This window comes from Pinus tabuliformis, chromosome 2_1 (assembly GCF_031772625.1).
Source record: "Pinus tabuliformis cultivar Carrire ecotype Pingquan chromosome 2_1, CPIR1, whole genome shotgun sequence".
Classification (NCBI taxonomy): Eukaryota; Viridiplantae; Streptophyta; class Pinopsida; order Pinales; family Pinaceae; genus Pinus; species Pinus tabuliformis.
The window spans coordinates 452,659,903-452,679,228 of NC_142299.1; the positions used below are offsets into that span (position 1 = coordinate 452,659,903).

Here is a 19,326-nt window from a genome sequence, read left to right on the forward strand (position 1 = left end):
TTACAACAAACCTGCCGTCTCACACTTTTAAAATCCTTACCAGTGTTATTTATTAATTTATTTGGAAAATTAATTTAAAGAATTATTATGTAAGATTTTAGTAATATTTCGAAATCTGTGATATATAATTTCTGAATCTTACAATTAATTAAATTTGGAAAATATTCCCGAATCGAATAATTAAATTGATATTGTTCTGTCATCTCTTATTCGTTGACCGTTGCAAAACACAAAGACAAGTGAAACAGGGAGCCACCATTGGTATCCTGAAAAAATCCAGGGTCCGCACGCTGAAAGTCAATGTAAAACACCACCCAATTATTGACCCGGCCTGGTCAATACGGACTCGGCCTGGTTGACCGAGTCAGCTATGACTCGGCCAACCTAGCCGGTTACTTGGCCTGGTCGTAATTTTTTTTTTCGACTCGGTTTGACCAGGCCGTTTCCGAGTCAACTCGGCCTGGTTGTAAAACACTGGTTAAAACCTACAAAACACTCAAGCTGGAAAAAAAAGTGTAGATCAGGATCAGAAGTAACAGGTTGTATAAATTACAATTAGAATCACTAATGGCACTGATAGGCAATCATGGAGACAAGGATTTGAGTGAACTATGGCATAGAAGAATGGGACATTTGCACCATGGGGCTCTAACCTCTAAGGATTCTCAAGAAAACTGTAACAGGAGTTTCGGCTCCGAGTACAGAATGAGATGATGTATGTAGAGGATGTGCTCTAGGAAAGTATGCCAAAGCGACATTTCCTAGAAGTAAAAATAGGGCCAAGAGTGTACTGGGATTGATACACTCAGATATTTGCGGACCTTTGTCCACTAAAGCTCTTAGTGGTGCCGAGTACTTCGTGACTTTCATTAATGACCACTCAAGGAAAACTTGGATTTATTTTCTGAAAACCAAGGACGAGGTTTTCTGTCAATTCAAAGAGTTCAAGGCTCTGGTGGAGAATTTGACAGTGAAGAAAATAAAAGTTTTGCGCTCAGATAATGGTGGAGAGTATGTCGATAAGGATTTCACTGATTTTTGCGTTAAGGAGGGCATCAGAAGAGAGTGGACAACTGCTTACAATCCAGAGCAAAATGGAGTAGTAGAAAGAAATAACAGGACTATTGTGGAAGCAGCTAGGGCCATGATTTTTGATTAGGATATGCCAAAATTATTGTGGGTAGAAGCATGCAACACAACAGTCTATGTTCAGAATAGGACTCCTCATCGGGCATTGGGCAAGATTACTCCAGAGAAAGTCTTCACAGGGAAGACACCTAAAGTCAGTGATTTTAGGATATTTGGGAGCTTAGCATATTGCCACATACCTGAGGAAAAGAGGAAGAAGCTGGATCAAACTGCAGAGAAAGGATATCTAGTGGGATATAATGAGAATGCTAAGGCATACAAAATATATCTTCCAGGGAGAAGGAAGGTAGTAATTCGACGATATGTGAAGTTCATGGAAGATAGGGCTTTCAGGAAATCTCGAGAAATGCCTTCCGAGGAGCAGTGAAAAGATGAGCTGTTGGTCAAACCACTTCAACCAATGGAAGTAAAGAATTCTTTGTCGGATCAAGAAGAATCATAGGAAGAGGAGGAGCTAACAGAAGCACCTGCTACCAGAGGAAGAACGAGCAAGGAATTTTGTTAGATTTTATGAGATGCAGAGGATTTTATCGGTGCACCAAGAAACAATAAAAGGGAGCGAAAACAACTAGATAGATATCAAGCATTAGTAGCTTAGGATGGGGAGCCTACCAGTTTTCAGGAGGCTGCTCAACATCAAGTTTGGTTGGATGCGATGGTAGAGGAATACAATTCCATAATGATGAACGATGTCTGGGAGGTAGTGTCGAGGCCTCAAGACAGATCGATGGTAGGTTCGAGATGGATCTTCAAGATTAAATATGCTGCAGACGGCAGTGTGGAAAAATACAAAGCTAGGTTTGTGGCTAAGGGGTATGCTCAGAAGGAAGGATTTGACTATGAAGAGACCTTCGCCCTAGTAGCCAAGTATACATCTATTAGAACTGTGATATCTCTTGCAACATAGATGGGATGGGAGATTCATCAGATGGATGTCAGAACGACACTTTTGAACGAGGTGATAGAAGAGGAGGTATACATTGAACAACCAGAAGGCTTTGATACACATGAGAAGAAGTCTCATGTATGCAGATTGAAGAAAGCCTTGTATCGGCTGAAACAAACACCTAGAGCATGGTATGGTCAAATTGATGGCTACTTGCAGAAGATGGGATTTGTCAAGAGTGACACATATCCAAATCTCGACTGTCTGGTTGTAGAGAATGAGCCTCTAATCCTAGTATTATATGTGGATGATCTCTTCCTGATAGGATCATCTAGGCTCATCGAGGACTGCTAGAAGAATCTAGCCACAAAATTTGACATGAAGGATTTGGGACAGATGCATTCTTTCCTAGGGTTGGAAGTTTGGTAGCAAAAGGGGGAGATCTTTTTTGGACAAGGGAGATATGCTATAAAAATTCTGAAGAGATTTAGGATGGACGATTGTAGACCCATGGCTACACCAATGATCACCAATTGGAAGAAAATTGATGCATCAGAAGACAAGGATGTTGATCCCATCATATACAAGCAACTCATAGGGTCCCTGATGTATTTGGTCATACCAGGCAGACATTTGTTATGCTGGCAACACCCTCAGTTAGTTCATGGTGGAACCGAAGAGGGCGCACTGGGTAGCAGCCAAACATGTTCTCAGATATATTCAGGGAATAGTCGATTATGGACTCTTGTACACTAGGAGTAAGGATATCAGATTGAGTGGAATTACTGATGTAGATTGGGTTGGAAGTTTAGTGGATCGAAAAAGTACCTCTGAGTATTGTTTCAACATTGGATTGGGAATGACATCATGGTGCAGTGGGAAACAGAAATCTGTAGCTCTGAGCTCAACTAAGGTAGAATATATGGCTGCAAGCACAACTTCGTGCGAGGCCATATGGCTTAGAAAACTACTTATGAACCTATTCAGAAGAAAGATGGAGGCGACCAGGATCATGTGTGATAATCAAAGTTGCATCAAGCTCCTTGAGAATCTAGTATTTCACGATTGGTCAAAGCATATTGATATTTGGTGTCACTTTGTCGGAGACTGTGTCCAACGAGGAGCTATACAATTGAGCTACACTCCTACAGGAGAATAGGTGGCAGACATTCTTACCAAGGCCCTTGGAAGAACAAAGTTTTATTATTTCAGGGAGAAGATGGGGATGCTAAAGAATCCATTTCATTAGTAGAAATGGGTATGAGGCTGCAGTGCAGATGCAATGTTGGGAAGAAGGACCAGCGGCAACACGGATGTAGAGGGAGTTGCAGTGTTGGGAGAAAGGACCAACAACAACACAGATGCAGAGGAAACTGTCGTACGGATGCAGCAGTGGCAGAGCCATGGGCAGCAGTATAGGATGCAACAGTGCAAAGGATGTTGGGTGGGGAGGCCTAGCATCAGCACATGTACCTGTATCGTATAATCATAGTGATGCTTAGTATGGAGTATTACTAGAGCACCATCCTCTTCTAAGAGGGAGTGTTGATTTGGGGTAGCATCAGATGTGCTCTAGCTATGAAAATTGGTGGAGGCTAAAGCACATGAGATCTCCAAGACCCAGAAATGGTTTGGGCAGACTCTACCTGGTTTGGGAGATATTAAAATAATTAATATTTTTAGGAGTTGTCTATAATGCGACTTTTTGGAGATTCCGGTGACGAAATCCGGCGGAAGAAATTGAGATTAAATCATGATTTGTTGCAGTTAAAATGGTTTTTTAACTGCATATTTGGATTCAGCACCCTGAAAAACCCCTGGGGCCCTTTGATTGTGCAGAAACTAGCTATCAAACTTGCGATTCCAATAAATTGCTGCCGGATTTTCACCGGAAAAACCCGCCGGAAAGGCTTTCAAAAAATCGCGTTATAGACAATTGCATATTTTTAATGGAGTTCCTAAGTCTAAACTTAGGAAAAATAAAATATTAATGGATATAAATATAAAACTGGGTTAGAAGATTCCAAAAGACATGGATCAAGCCAAATCTAATCTTAGCTGTTGATTAGAGATATAATCTCGGCCATTGAAGGACCGACAGGAAAAGTATAAGAAGAGGCTTGAGGACTAGTTGGAGAACGCACTGAGGGAGACTAGTCGGTTCGATTTCTGGAGTGAGGTTTGCTAAGAAATTCGAACTAGTGGTCTGGATTGCAGCAAGAGGTAGCGAGTACGGAACAGAGAGGCATGAACAACCCCAGAAGATCAACGCAGAGATTAGAGAGGCAGATGCAGAAGCAACAAGACTACGCAGTCACTGGAGGGCCTACGTGGGTGACGTAGAGAGGCCCAATGCTGACGCAGAGAGGCAAAAGCTGACGTAGAGGGTCTGGGAGCTGCGCAGAGACCAGCAAGTCTGACATTGAGTCTGGGGGAAGGTTGCAGTGCAGATGCAATGTTGGGAAGAAGGACCAGCAACAACACGGATGCAAAGGGAGTTGCAGTGTTGGGAGAAAGGACCAACAACAACACAGATGCAGAGGAAACTGTCGTACGGATGTAGCAGTGGCAATGGCAGAGCCATGGGCAGCAATATAGGATTCAACAGTGCATAGGATGTTGGGCGGGGAGGCCTAGCATCAACACATGTACCTATGCGTATAATCATAGTGATGCTTAGTATGGAGTATTACTAGAGCACCATCCTCTTCTAAGAGGGAGTGTTGATTTGGGGTAGCATCATATGTGCTCTAGCCATGAAAATTGGTGGAGAGGCTAAAGCACATGAGATCTCCAAGACCCAGAAATGGTTTGGGCAGACTCCCAGTTTGGGAGATATTAAAATAATTAATATTTTTAATGGAGTTCCTAAGTCTAAACTTAGGAAAACTAAAATATTAATGGGTATTAATATAAAACTAGTTTGAAGGTTCCAAAAGACATGGATCAAGCCAACAGGAAAAGTATAAGAAGAGGCTTGAGGGCCAGTTGGAGAACGCACTGAGGGAGACCAGTCAGTTCGATTTCTGGAGCGGGGTTTGCTAAGAAATTCGAACTAGTGTTTTGGATTGCAGCAAGAGGTAGCGAGTACGGAACATAGAGGCATGAACAACCCCAAAAGATCAACGCAGAGATTAGAGAGGCAGACGCAGAGGCAACAAGACTATGCAGTCACTGGAGGGCCTGTGTGGGTGACGTAGAAAGTCCCAATGTTGACGCAGAGAGGCATGAGCTGATGTAGAGAGGCAGGAGCTAACGCAGAGGGTCTGGGAGCTGCACAGAGGCCAGCAAGTCTGACGCTGAGTCTGGGGGAGGGTGCTGGAGAATTTATCTCTGTTGGGTAAGCTAGTTTGGCACCCAGTTGTACTCAAGAATAGCTGATTAATAAAATCCTCCTCTGCTGCACCGGTTTTCCCACATTGGGTTTTTCCGGGGACAATTGTCCAAAATATCTGTGTTGATGTGTTTGATTCTTGTGCATGTATTTGTTTCTGTATTATGGTGTGATGTCTGCAACAGAATTTATTTTAATGTTTACTGAAGGGTTTTCGTAAATAACTTATTGGAAAATAAGTAGGTAAAATAAATCAGTTGTTGCAGTGATAGAATTTTCACACATGATAGATAATTCTATTAATGTCCAACAAATCGCCACAAATAGGTCAGTGGGACTGCTAGTACAGCTGTGTGGGATACAAAGTGGGAGTGCAAAGGCTGCTCTTATAAAAGCATGAAAATGAAGATTTAATATTGAGGAAAATGATGCAAAAAATGGCAGGCATTAAACATTGGTGTGGGTTTGGGTCTTTAATATCATTTTGTGGCCCTTGACAATGCCATCAAGATATACAGCCACTCTGCCTTGGGGACTCCCATTGTCATGAGTTCAACCCTTAATTCTTGGTTCCATTCCCCAGAAAGTCAATAGGCATGGAATCTTGGTCTATGTTTTGAAACTCCTCACTTCCACAATTAGCAACTTAGCCCCAAGTCTGTTTGTCAATGTTACATAATCACTATGACATAATCAAAAGTTAGGTGTTAGAATTAAGCGATTAAAACACCTACTGCAAAATGGTGAAGTACATTACTTCTTTAATAATGGAGCATCTGATTAATATATGTTATTCCCATATTGGGATCAGTTCTTTTCATTTTTTCTTGTGCATCTTCCAACAAATATACTCTTAAATATGTGATGGATTGGCCTTGCCACATAAATTCTTGAGGGAGATATATAGTCTGGTTCTTGGCTGAAGCAATGTGAGAATACATTAAAATATTTGTTGTCCAGTGGTCCACTGTAATGGGAAAGGCAGAGCAGAAAAAACATATTTGTAATTTCAGGTTGAATAACTTGAGAAATCATTTATGACTTGCTGCTCTAGCTTTTGGCTATTTCCTGTTATTTTTCCATTCCAGCTTGACAACCTTTTTATTATGTTTCCTCACAACTTAGGCTGAATATTTATGTGGCAGTCCCTATTGGAAGCAGACGAACCATCAAGATACATAAATAGATACACAACACGATTAAATTGTAAGATTATGAAATGTGAATACAATTTTATGTTTCAATAATCTAGTCAAACGTAAATAGCCATGTGAAATAAATAACAGTTTCTTTACCTTGATGTAATTTATAAAACAACAGGAAAATGGGTAATCCACATATCTGTTTGAGTGAAAGTTGACTAAATTGTCTTGCTAAGGCTTTTTTAAATGACTACAGCTTTTGGTTCCATAGGCTGTAACAGTCGGAGCCTTTGGGTAGTTTCCATTGCTTTTTGCTGCTGTAACATCAAGGGTTGCCATTCTCTTGTCAAGGCCCATGATTCAGGTGGGTGTTCCAGCAGTGAGATTGGATATCCACATCAGATTTTAGTTACTCATTTTTGGGTGGGTTAGGTATAGCTTCACAAAATACCTGCCTGTAACTTTACTGGTTTCGTTTGCAGCGTAGTTATGATGAAATTTTGTTCCATTGTTGAAATGTTTCATGCATTAAAACTTCTAAGAAACTCGGAGCTGACTGGTATTACTATTTACCTATTTATAATTTTCTAATAACTTAGTTCAGCAAAGATTAATCCTAGATATTTAGCATAATCAATATTAAGGTAGCTAAATAGTGAATATACATAGTTAGCGAATATTAAACTAGTGAGTACCTTTTATGTAGTAAGTAATATAGTAACTGATTAGTTTTAACCAATGTTCCACGGGGACGCGTCCCCCAAGGTCGGGTGCGTGCACCCTCACACCCCACACACCTGGGACGGGGGGATGTCTAGGGAAACGTTTCCCCACGTCCCCCTTTTGGGGAGACGTGGGGTGATGCAGGGGGGGGGGCGTTTCCTTAGTGTGGGGGATGCGACTCCCCGAAAGGGGGACGCTTGGGCACCCCCCCCTCAAAATGGGCTATTCGTCCCCCCTTAAATTTGCTTGTAAACAATGATTTATCACAAGGAAAACCTAGTATTTGACCATAATTCCCTACTAATGCTATGCAATTCATGGTAATGTTAAATTCTTAAAGTAAAAGTGACATTTTCCTTTAAATGAAATTTAAAGGAAAATGTCATTTTTACTTTAATTTTTAACATTACCATGAAATGACTCAGGATGTTTGAGAGTGGTTTCGACCTCATTGGATTTCATATGGAGAAAGTAGAATTTTAGATCTCACTCAAAATCCAGCAGACTTAACAGTTTTTCAGGAATTCAGGATTCGATGGATTGCAATGTTTCCATTGCATTTTGTCATGTACAAGGGTATGGAATTAGTATTTAATCAAGAGGATGTTTGAGAGTGGTTCCGACCTCATTGGATTTCATATGGAGAAAGTAGAATTTTAGATCTCACTCAAAATCTAGCAGACTTAACAGTTTTTCACGAATTCAGGATTCGATGGATTGCAATGTTTCCATTGCATTTTGTCATGTCTCTTGATCAGTGTTTAATAAAGACCACCAAGCCCTTTGTGTATTTTAGAGTGACTTTTAGACTCATCACTCCACTGTTTTTGAGTTTTAGCTATATCAATTTACTATTCCAAACTTTAGATTTCAGTATCTATTATAGTCTATTTTTCTTAGTACTAATTAGATTCTAGAATGATGAATGATGAATTCAAATTTTAATTCAACTTAGAATCTAGAATGATCAATGATGAATTTAAATTTTAATTCAATTTAGAATCTAGAATGATGAATTTAATTTTTAAATCAATGTAGATTCTAGAATGGTGAATAATGAATAATGAATATGGATCAGAGTATTTCATTATTGAATCTCGTGGTCTATGGATGAATCATGTATGTATTAGTAAGGATGATGAGCATTGTTTTAAAAAACGGTCGTTTCGATACCGAAACGGCTGAGTTGATCCAGCCGATACCCTCAGCCATGACTCGGCCAACTCGGCCGTTTCTATTATGACTCGGCCGAGTCACAAAAAGCCGGCCCAGAACATGTTAAACAACAATTTAATATTTTTTTAATGGATTTTTAAGGTGATTTCTGATTGGTTTGGACTCCAAGGTGTTATATGAATTTGCTAAATGTCATTTGGGGTCCATTCCCCCTCCCAAACCCTATTTAACACACTCAAATGCTCTCTACTATTGATATGCTATTCAAATTTCACGGTAATGTTAAATTCTTAAAGTAAAAGTGACATTCTCCTTAATTTTCATTTTCATCCTTTTACTTAAATTTTTAACATTACCATGAAATGACTTAGGATGTTTGAGAGTGGTTTCGGCCTCATTGGATTTCATATGGAGAAAGTAGAATTTTAGATTTCATTCAAAATCCAGCAGACTTATCAGTTTTTCAGGATTTCAGGATTGGAGGATTGCAATGTTTCCATTGAATTTTGTCATGTATTAGGGTATGGAACTCTTATTTAATCAAGAGCACCAATCCCTCTATGTACCTTGATGTTAGTGACATTGGTTGTCGAACTCCTCTGGGATTCACTCCCAAACCAGGAGCTTCTGAAAATGTCGCTCCCGCTCCCATTTTCGCTCCTGCTCCCAAGTAACACAGAGAAGAGAAACCGTTTGGATAAAAAATGGTTAAATGATCTAGTTTATGTCCAATACAACCTCCGGCTCAGACGAAACCATTTGCTGAACAAAAGACCTGATTCAGATCCCATTGTGTTGGAAGACATTGATCCAACATGAGATTGGGTAGTGGAGAGTCGTCCAGCAGAGTTTGATCTTGATGAGGATCTTGATTTAGATTTAGATATCGAGACATCAATTGAACTTGAACATGCTATTCAGTTGAATGCAGATCCCAATCCACCATCCTCAGTCTCACAACTAGCAAGGACTCCAGTTGTAGGTGTGTTTGGAAACATGAATGAAATCTCTAAAATTATGTTTAAAATCTTTAAAATTATGTTTTTTTATAAAAAAAAAAATATTTAATGTATTTTTTACAATGACCGAGTCATTGAAATCGAGCCTGCCGAGTCATTACCGTTTCGGAGTCGGAGTCGGAGTCGATCCTCGGCCGAGTCGGAGTCGGAGTCGGAGTCTTAAAACATTGATGATGAGTATGGATCAATGTATTTCATTATTTAATTCAAATATGTACGTATTATTGTATTTATGCATTCATTATAAAATATGAATTTGATATATATATATATATATATATATTAAAAAGGAAAAAAATTATATACCCCGATGCCCCCCGTCCGCCCTAAATTTCCCTAAAATTTGAGGGTACTTCCACACGTCCCCTTTGTGCGTCTCCCCACACCCGCGTCTCCTCGTCCCAGAGTCTTGGTGGAACATTGGTTTTAACATGTGTAAACCTTGACTTGACTATATTATATCCTATGATCCCAATTGAAACATTTCAGAAAGTTTTTGAAAGAATTCTCTTCTCAAAGTTCCATCCTCGCTATGATTTTCGATTTAAGGTTTGGGCCGTTTTAATTTAATCTCAAGTGCATGCAAACATGTAAAAATGATTCTTTTAGCCTTCCAGTTCATTCATTTTTATGGTTTTGTAACATTTTTGTCTATTAAGAGTTTCAACTGTCATTATGATGCTGTGTAATTAACTGGGCAGGTTCTGGTTCTTCTTCTTCTCACATCCGGAAGAGATCCTGGAATACTCCCTCGAAATTCACACCCTCCTGAACATGAAGAAGGTTATGATGTTTCCAGTTTGACACCAGAGTCAATAGGTGGGCAGACTCCACATCCACGATTACCTCGTACAAAAGATGTGATTGTGAATGGTATTTCAGTGAAGATAAAGTATTGTGATACCTGTATGTTGTATCGTCCGCCACGATGTTCCCACTGCTCTATATGCAATAATTGTGTGGAGCGTTTTGATCATCATTGCCCATGGGTAGGGCAGTGCATTGGGCTGGTATGCTTACTTTCCATATAAATAACTACACATTCTAATTTTAGATGAATGTCAGGCTGAATCTTGTTTTTTCTTGTACTTTTTGTAGTTGTAGATAATATTAGCCAATGACTCCTATTTATTTTGTTTTACTTCATTTTCTTCACCTATATGTGGTTGGCAGAAAATAGTAGAAATTTTTTGCTCTTTTGGTATGCTTTCTGTTCGCTGCTTAAAGGAGCTGACATATTTGGTAAACTGTATGCAGCGCAACTACCGTTTCTTCTTTATGTTTGTTTTTTCAACAACGCTGTTGTGCGTTTATGTATTCTCCTTTTGTTGGGTATATATCAAGAAAATTATGGTAGCAGATGATGTTACAGTCTGGAAAGCTATGTCAAAAACACCTGCATCAATTGTGCTCATACTGTACACATTCTTTTCAGTTTGGTTTGTTGGTGGACTTACAGTATTTCATCTCTATCTGATCAGTACAAATCAGGTGATTTTCTGTTGCATTTGTAACATTTGGTTATACTGGGTAAATATGCTTCCTTTGTTTTTTTTCCTATCATTAGCACATTAACATCACGAATAAAAGACTTTGGATTGCTTTCTCCTGCATAGCTTATTTGTTTTTTAGCTATTGCTTGGGTCTGAGGGGTTTTTGTTTTTTCAGACTACATATGAGAATTTCAGATATCGGTATGATAGAAGAGCAAATCCTTACAACAAAGGAGTAATACAGAATTTCAAAGAAATATTTTTTACAAGTGTTCCACCGTCAAAGAATAATTTTCGAGCCAAGTTACAGAATGATTCTACACTGCAAGATACTTCTGCTCCTCCTTCAGGGGGGGAACTTTCTCAGTCCTGACATGGGCAAAGGAGGAATTGACCTTGAAATAGGTAATAAGCCTTCATGGCCATCCGTTGGTGCTGAAGTATTGGCAGATTTTGAAGCACATGAAAGCAATGGTGGATTAGAAAACAAAGATGGTTATGAGGACTCTTTTGCTCATTCAAGCCGTACACTTCCCGTGGAAAGTGCAGAGGGAAGAGGTGGAATACATCCAAGGCGTTCAAGTTGGGGCCGTAAGAGTGGAAGTTGGGAAATAACACCAGATATTCTTGCCTTGGCTGCTGGAGTTAGTGAAGCAAATCGAGTTAGTGGAGACATCACTCCGCCAGGAAACCGATGATTTCTTGTAAGTTGACATGTTTAAAAAATGCATGTTGTAGACAGCTATATGTTTGTCGATGTGATAAGTTTTTTCTGCTGTTTAAAACGCAGCATCATATTTCAAGCAACCAAAAACATGCTCTTGCAAAGGGTGTCATTTGCCAGTCAACAAAAGATCGATCAACAATGTTCAGGCAACATGGTCAGTAGTTCCAGGAATAATTTTCAAGATTGTGAATTTGTATTTTAGAATGCAAATTTAAGAAATTGGCTGACTACACCAGAAGAATATCAATACTGCTTACATTCTTGTAAGTAGGATATCGGGAATTTACAAAATGACCTTTCATTTAGGTCGTGATGTGCAAGTCGAGGACTTAAATTGGACTGCTGCATGTATGACCTTTTTCTGGAATTTTCTTATTCACCCAATTTTCATTTAAAGATAAACTCTGCGTTCTTGTAGATTTACAGATTTTGTGGTTGGCATGTATAGATAAAAAATTAAAATACAAAAAGGGTTGGAATTCAGCTATGGTTCTGGTCTGTCCAGTGGATTTGTTTGATTGGATATAAAAACACTGTTTCCAAGGAATAAATCTTGTGTGCACCAGGTTGTATTGTCTATTGTGTCCCATGTGAAATACCTTGGTATTCCAGACTGCTGCTATAGTTGTGAGACTGATTACATACTACGAAGTGCCATCAAAAGTTGATGTAGGTGTTTGCTAGTTACATGCAGCAAATACTAATCTAGAGCCATAGCAAACTTCTGGCTCATCAATTGAGTATTGCGATTATATTTAACTATATGCTGGTAGATTTTTGTCTAAAGAGTTTATTGAATATTTTGATCAAATATTTGTCTGTTGAAAACTGGCAGTTTAGCGCCTTTATTAATTAGCTTTTGGACTTAATTATTGAAGTGATATTGAGTATTTTACTTGTAGCTTATTGGAGTTATATCAGTAATATCTAGTTTGATTGGGGAGACACAAGGTATTTATATAAATACTAGCAAGAACATATCATCTGTACGAATTGATAAGTTTAGAGTCTTATGCTCCTTGCAGAGATTTAATCTGGCCCCATGCAGGGATGAAGAGATGAAGATAATACCAAATGACCTTCCGAAAGACCCTCGCTGTTCAACTTATTTACCATTCAGTCTTTTTTGTTTCTTAACAACCTATGGGCTGGTGGTCCATACAATTATGGTTTACCCTCTATTCAAGGTATATAGACTGGGCCAATAGGCTTTTACTGTTCAACCTTCTCTCTCCTCTCTTCCCCTTTGTGAGTGAGGGGCTTTGTTGGATACCTTTTGGGGAGGTGATTTGGAGAGTCTCAAGGTACAGAGTGTTGAAGAATCTAGGGCAATGAGATGTAGAGTGATTCTTCGGGACTAGATAACAATTTGTGAAGTCTTTTTACAATTTGTCTTTGTTAGCTTAATCTTCTTCTTCTCTTATTAATGCATGTGTGTGTACTTCATCAAACTGCTATAAAAAACATAAAAAAAGAACACAAGATATTGGCTGTCTGCCAAGGCCAAAATCTCTCTCCTCTTGAGAGGAAAACGCTTCGGTAAGTTTTCTCTTATTGAAGCTTCTTTCTTGATCAATGCCAAACCCTAGACCCTTGACTAGAAGATCCTTGAAGTACAAGTCAAGTCCTTCCTTTTCTTTGCACTATGTCTCCCCAGCACCTTGTCCACCTTCTTCCGTCATTTCGTTCCCCGGCATTCCGTTCTTCCTTCCACTGTTAGTAGTCCTTCTAGAAGAGACACTTATCTTTTGTACTTAGTGAGATCCTTCACCTAAGGATACTCCTTCCTTCTCTTGACCAACAAAGTTCCTTCTTGATGTATAGTTGTAGGCTTTGTGTGACAGCACTGCAGCCCTAATTCTCGCATGTGTGAGAGGTCTTGTTGATGTTATATGGCTCCTCTTTCCTTCGCTTGAGGTCCTTCCTTCTTCGCTTGGATAGGAGGCCTAGTAGGCCTAGTTTGTAGCCCAAACGATGAGGTATGTTGAGAGGTGACTTGCTTCTGTCCTAACTGCAGATAGCCCGCCCTTTTCTTCACGTGTGGTTGGTAGGGCCCTAAAACAGTCCCAAAACCTTTGCTTCCTTCTTGCTTCTTCACTGCACTAGAGGCTCCTTCTTCGTCCCTTTCTCGGCTTCTTTTTCGGTCCTCTATCTTCGCTGATTTCAGAGTGAGTTGCTTGTCGTTTGAGGGAGTGGACAACCTCTATATATAGAGGACTGTCCCTCCTTTAGGCCGACTTGCTGCCTTGAGGCTGACTTGACTTCCTTTGCTTCGATGGGTGCTTTTAATGGTGCCATTGCTTCTTTTGATGGTGACTTTGCTTGGAGGTCTCTTCTTTGACTCTTATAGATAAAATATACATAATGTAACATACTCTTAAGGTCTTCAACATAATTCTTTTGACTCTTTGACTCATCTATAGCACTTTAACATGTGCTAGACCTACTTCAATGAGCAAGAAACTCATTGGCATATATTATAAAAATAATATTTATTTTCTTGAATAAATACAAATATCAAAAGTACATTTATGGAGACTGAACCTAGTTACATTTCCTTGAACACGGAGTTGCTATGTTTGAAGCTTTTTTCAAGGACATGGTAATTGGTCTTTATTATTGAACCCGTCTCTCTCTCCTCTCTTTACAAGCAACTTTATTTCATTATTCTTGGTTGTGGGGAGGGGTGATGATGTGGGCAGGGACCAGAGCCAACGAATTGTCATGAATGAAATTTTAAAGTGGTTAAATTGTGATGTAGGGGGACGATAATGTGGATAGTGACCAGAGCCAGTTATGAATGAAATTTTAAAGTGGCGACATTATGATAATAAAAAGTTCTTCAAGCAATCAGTGTATACCTCCAAAGTCATGTTGGGGACATGGGTGTCTAATAAACGTAGAGGTGCATTTGAGTCTTGAGCTTTATCAAGTGGAAAAAACTAATGATACATGTACAGGTTAACGGAATGTTACAAAAATGCAAGCGTTTCTTTCTAAAATAAAAATGTTGCATGTCAGGGTTGCATGTTTAAAATAGACACATAACATTGCATATCTCGTAAAAACATTCTAGTGAAAACCATCTTGAAGGGGCATGCCTAAGGATTGAAGCATAAATGTACTAATGTAAATTGACAAAGTGCCAGGGGAAGTTCATATATTATTTGATAGTTACATGGGTAAACACCAACATAGAGCTCCCAAAAATTCTTGTGCCTTTTGCTCATTGATTGATTATTGAGATTTTATTGAACCATGCTTTTGGATTTTCATTTTTGTTTAGTGGACTTGGTGAAATATTTGGCTTTTAATGCCTCAAGTAATCAACTAATGGATTTCAACCATTGACAACATTTTGGGTATGCTGTTTTTAGCTGACTGGGAATCATACTAGTAACATCTAGCTTGTTCGGGGAGACACAAGAGGCCTTTTTAGCAATACTAGTAATGGAGACACATGAGGTCCTTCTAGCAATACTATACGAATTATCAATTTCAATTTGTCTGTCGCAGTTTAATAAAAAGTAAGGAAAAAAAGAAAATACAAAATAGTGATTTGACATTATTTTTTATTGTCTGAACCATTTCATCATTTAGTCCTTTTTATTTCTTATTTTACTTATATTTGGGATTCTATGCTCAACCTCATGGGATTAGGGCTTGCTCTCTTTTCAAGGCATGCCTGCATATGTAGAGTAATGGTATTTTCTTGTTTATATTTCTATCTATTACCATCCCCTTGACATATCTTTCTTATTGTTTATATTTCTTTCTATTACCATCCCCTTGACTTATCTTCCTTTCTGTGAATTGTGAATGGTTTTGTTGGACCCTTCACTATTAGGGTTTGCCGTCAAAACTGTAAGTAATGATTTTTTTGTTGTTCCTCTTTCCATCTCTTGCCCTCTCCCTATTTTCATCTTGTGAGTGATTTTCTTGAGTCCTCCTCTAGGATGGAGTTTTCCATCTCTAGAACGCACGAGAGGTAGATTAACGAGAAATTATTGTTCATCATTTTATCGCTTTTGCTTTTGTTGTGCTTCCCTCATCTTGTGTGCAGCATTGGTTCTTTTCGAGGAGGGTGATTTGGAGAGTACTACAAGTCACTGTATGTAAGTCCATTCTTCAAAGTGGTAGATCTTCATTATTGAACCTTCCTCAGGCTTCGTTGGATATTTATTTATTTATTGATTTTTGTAATTTTTTTTGTGGTTTTTAAATGAAGAGGTGGGTGGGTGGATTGATAATATCTTGGAGTAAATTAATTGTTTTATTTATTATTTATTATTTCTTATTTAAATCATAACAGGGTGATTTATAATAATAAAAGCTGCAGCAAAGCTCACAAGGAAGGAACATAAAAAAATGTTGGTAATCATTAATTCACAAGCCAAAAAGAGAGAGACCCAATATATATTTTCATACCAAAAAAAGCTTTAGATGCATTATGATACTGAAATATCCGTAAGTGTAAACCTTACAAAAAGGTCATAAAGGACTAAATACTTTGAAAACATATCTAATTATACAGTTGTAGGTAATTCAATTGATGGCTTCATCCTTTGTTCACATGGCTGGATCTTTCACTATTTTTACTGGTTCCATTTGCTCCAATACTTGGACTGTATCTTGCTATGTTGGCTTTCCATAGTCTCATTGTGTTGAGTGAACATCGATGTAAATTTGAGAATGTATCTCTTTTGAAAATTAAGCAATAAGGTGACACAAAGTTCTTTGTTTAGATTCTAATGCAATGATGTGTTTTTTTATGGCTGCAAGAGCATGCCCATTATTACTTCAATCTATGAACTAGTGATGTTTTTTTGGTCCAACATGCTCGATTGAATTGAACTATCATGCTTGTCAATTGCAGGTTCATGGTGTTTAAAGGTCCTCTTGGTCTTCTGCGATTCCTTGTCATCCATCTTATAGTGGCTGTAATTGTGGGTGCAAACCAAAGGAAAGTATTTACCAATTTCATGGATGCTAAATGTACAACGAAATGAAATGGCAAAGAGGTCCCAAGGAAAGACCAAGAAAGAAACATGGCCATATGTAAATGAGAGATCATGACAGAGACGCAACCAACCAAGAGATCTCATTGCACACCATTTTAGAATTCCCAATGCTACAATAGAGGCAGAGTAGTTACCCCTTTCCTTGGCTTTCCTTAGGAGAACATTTTCTTTTATTCTATTAACCTTGCTAAGCAGTAGCCCTATGTGATCTATAGATAGCTAGCCTTAATTCTTTGTGACATCTAGCTTATCCATTATGGGGTATGTTAACCATTTTTGTAATCAAGTGCTTTCACTTAATGTTTCAGGGTATTCTAGTATGAATCATGGGTTGAATTGGATGATAGACCACTTAGGGTTGTACACTTTTTCCCATACTTCACCTTGGTGGTTATTTCTTGCCCCTGGTCCAATTTGACCTTCCTTGAGGTCTTTATTTCCATTGGCCATGAGGGGCACAATTATGAGGTATTTATTAATGTTGTTTGACCATGGTAATCTATATTTAACGCTTTCCATTGTTCCCTTGTTTCATGTCCCATTTTCGAGTTGATTGCTCTCTAAAAGTAGTATTGGTTCCCTACTTTCCTCATTCTTGAGTAGGGGCCTACAAAATTTTCCCTATGACATTGATGCAATAGAAAGAAAGAGAATATGGAAAAATGCAAAAAATTTGGTTTGGATATAATAAAGTGCTTGGAAAATAGACTAACTTATGCTCTACCCCCTTTGTTAGCCCTCATCAAGTTCTCGACTAGTGCATGAGCAATCAAAATGAAAGGATCTTCGCTATCCCAATTCTGATTAAGAATAAACTACTTCATTTTCAATGGGTATGTTATCACTCTAAAATTTCCCTAGGGTTGTCATGTTGTGTTCAAAGAAATGATAGAGGTAACCACAAACTTATTTTTGAGATCAGGCTCTAGCCTTCCTGATGTTCAGAGAGGGCTTTCTCTTAATGATTTAACTTTGTTGAGTTAATTGATTTTAGGCTAGTTATTTAGGCTTGATTGGGTTTTGATTTGATTTGGTGGTGGAATCATTGATTCAAATGGATAGATAAGTGTCTTTTTACCATTGGGCCATGGAGTCCAAATGTCAAGAAAACATGACTGAATCAAGTTCTAAAGATAGTGTTCACATGGCAAGGTAGCTAAGTAAATTCAGATCTTTTAAGCTGGATGGTGAAGTGGTTTTTCAATCGGGGTCAAGGAGCAATTAAGGATTCCTCAAACTGAATAATGAATGAAATAAAAGAGGTCAATCGAAACCATGGAGCAATGAAGAATTCTCGACTCAGGATATTAGAAGAAAACATAAAAATGAATAACTGTTCAACACAGAGTGTACTTCATCAAATTCTGTAGTAACATTCCAGTTATTTCATTCAAATTGGAAAAAACAAGTATGTTTGTGAAATACTTAAGAAAATAACAATTTGACAAATGAAAGATACTTCACTGAAGTGGCCCAACACATGAATCCTGTAATGCAATGCCTTTATTACTCAATCCAGTCTGCTGACTTGAAAATGTTTACAATAAACTCTTAGGTTTTGAGATCAAAATAACTATAGAAATGTTCAGCAATCCACCACCTATACTTCGAATTAAAAAGTATTTATACAAAAAATAGTTACAAAATATCCTAAACTGTTTTAGGAATTATTCAAGGAAAATAAAATATTTTCATGCAAGAAGATAAAGACACCTAGGAGACTAAAAAGGCTCGATGTCCCTTCTTTTATTGATTTGCTGTTTGTTGTTTTGATCTTTTGTTGCTTTCTCTCTTTGGCCGTCGCTCTACGCTGGCTGTCCTTTTACTCTGCCCTTTGACTGATACTTTTCATCTTTAAACTCTGTTTTTCATCTGATACTCTTTGACTTAGCTGATCTGCTATTTTTCTTTCATTGTTTTGTATTCACTGTTTACCTTGCAATTTCACAGTAAATCATTCAACTTTTTCCAAGTCTCTGTATTTGGTAATTTAATATTTACCATTTTTCTGTAGACTTCATCAGTTTCTGTGTATTTTGCAAAGGTGGGCTTGTTTACAAAAAGATGTTTTACCTCATGCTGGAGGTAAAAGAGGTTCTCAAAAGTTTGGTAAAGGACCTTTCTTGTAGGCATCCCTTTCATAGAGGAATTGTTGGCTTGTTCCTTGGCCACTTCTTTGATTCTCTTGTCATAATTTTCATGAGACATCAACTTGTCATTTATTACCAATGGATTAGGCAGACCTTTTTGCCTCAAAGCATCAAATTTCACCATAAACCTGCCTATTGCTAGCTCCATTGGTTGGGACTTCTCCTCAAGCTGCATCATTAGGTTCCTCTTGGTCATTACCTTTTTTACCTCTAGTATGGTTCTAGTTCTGTCAACTATTCCAAACTCCTGCAATTGATACTTATTCTTTGAGTTAAGGAACTGGATTATTCTTGAGGCTTCTTCTGGCATATTTCCAAGTTCGGCTCTAACCCTTTGAATTGCCTCACCAGCCTCTTTGACCAAATCATTTTGCTCAAATATCACCTGTATAGATGGCCAAATATCATTGATTGAGTCAATGATATTGGCCCATAAAAGTTGTTTTGCTTGGGCTAGTGGCTCTTTTAGTGTCAACTCCTTCTCCAACTTCTGTATCCTTTAATTC

At 38.3% G+C, this 19,326-nt stretch overlaps 1 pseudogene across 1 annotated transcript in view; it reads left to right on the forward strand.

Moving 5' to 3' along the window:
* The window catches only part of LOC149200876 (putative protein S-acyltransferase 7), a 63,114-nt pseudogene extending 50,982 nt beyond the window's left edge, over positions 1-12,132 (forward strand). The window contains exons 3-5 of the transcript XR_016253852.1: positions 10,131-10,439; positions 10,687-10,920; positions 11,098-12,132. The product of XR_016253852.1 is annotated as a putative protein S-acyltransferase 7 (transcript). The remainder of the gene's footprint in view (positions 1-10,130; positions 10,440-10,686; positions 10,921-11,097) is intronic.
* The last annotated feature ends 7,194 nt before the right edge of the window (positions 12,133-19,326 follow it).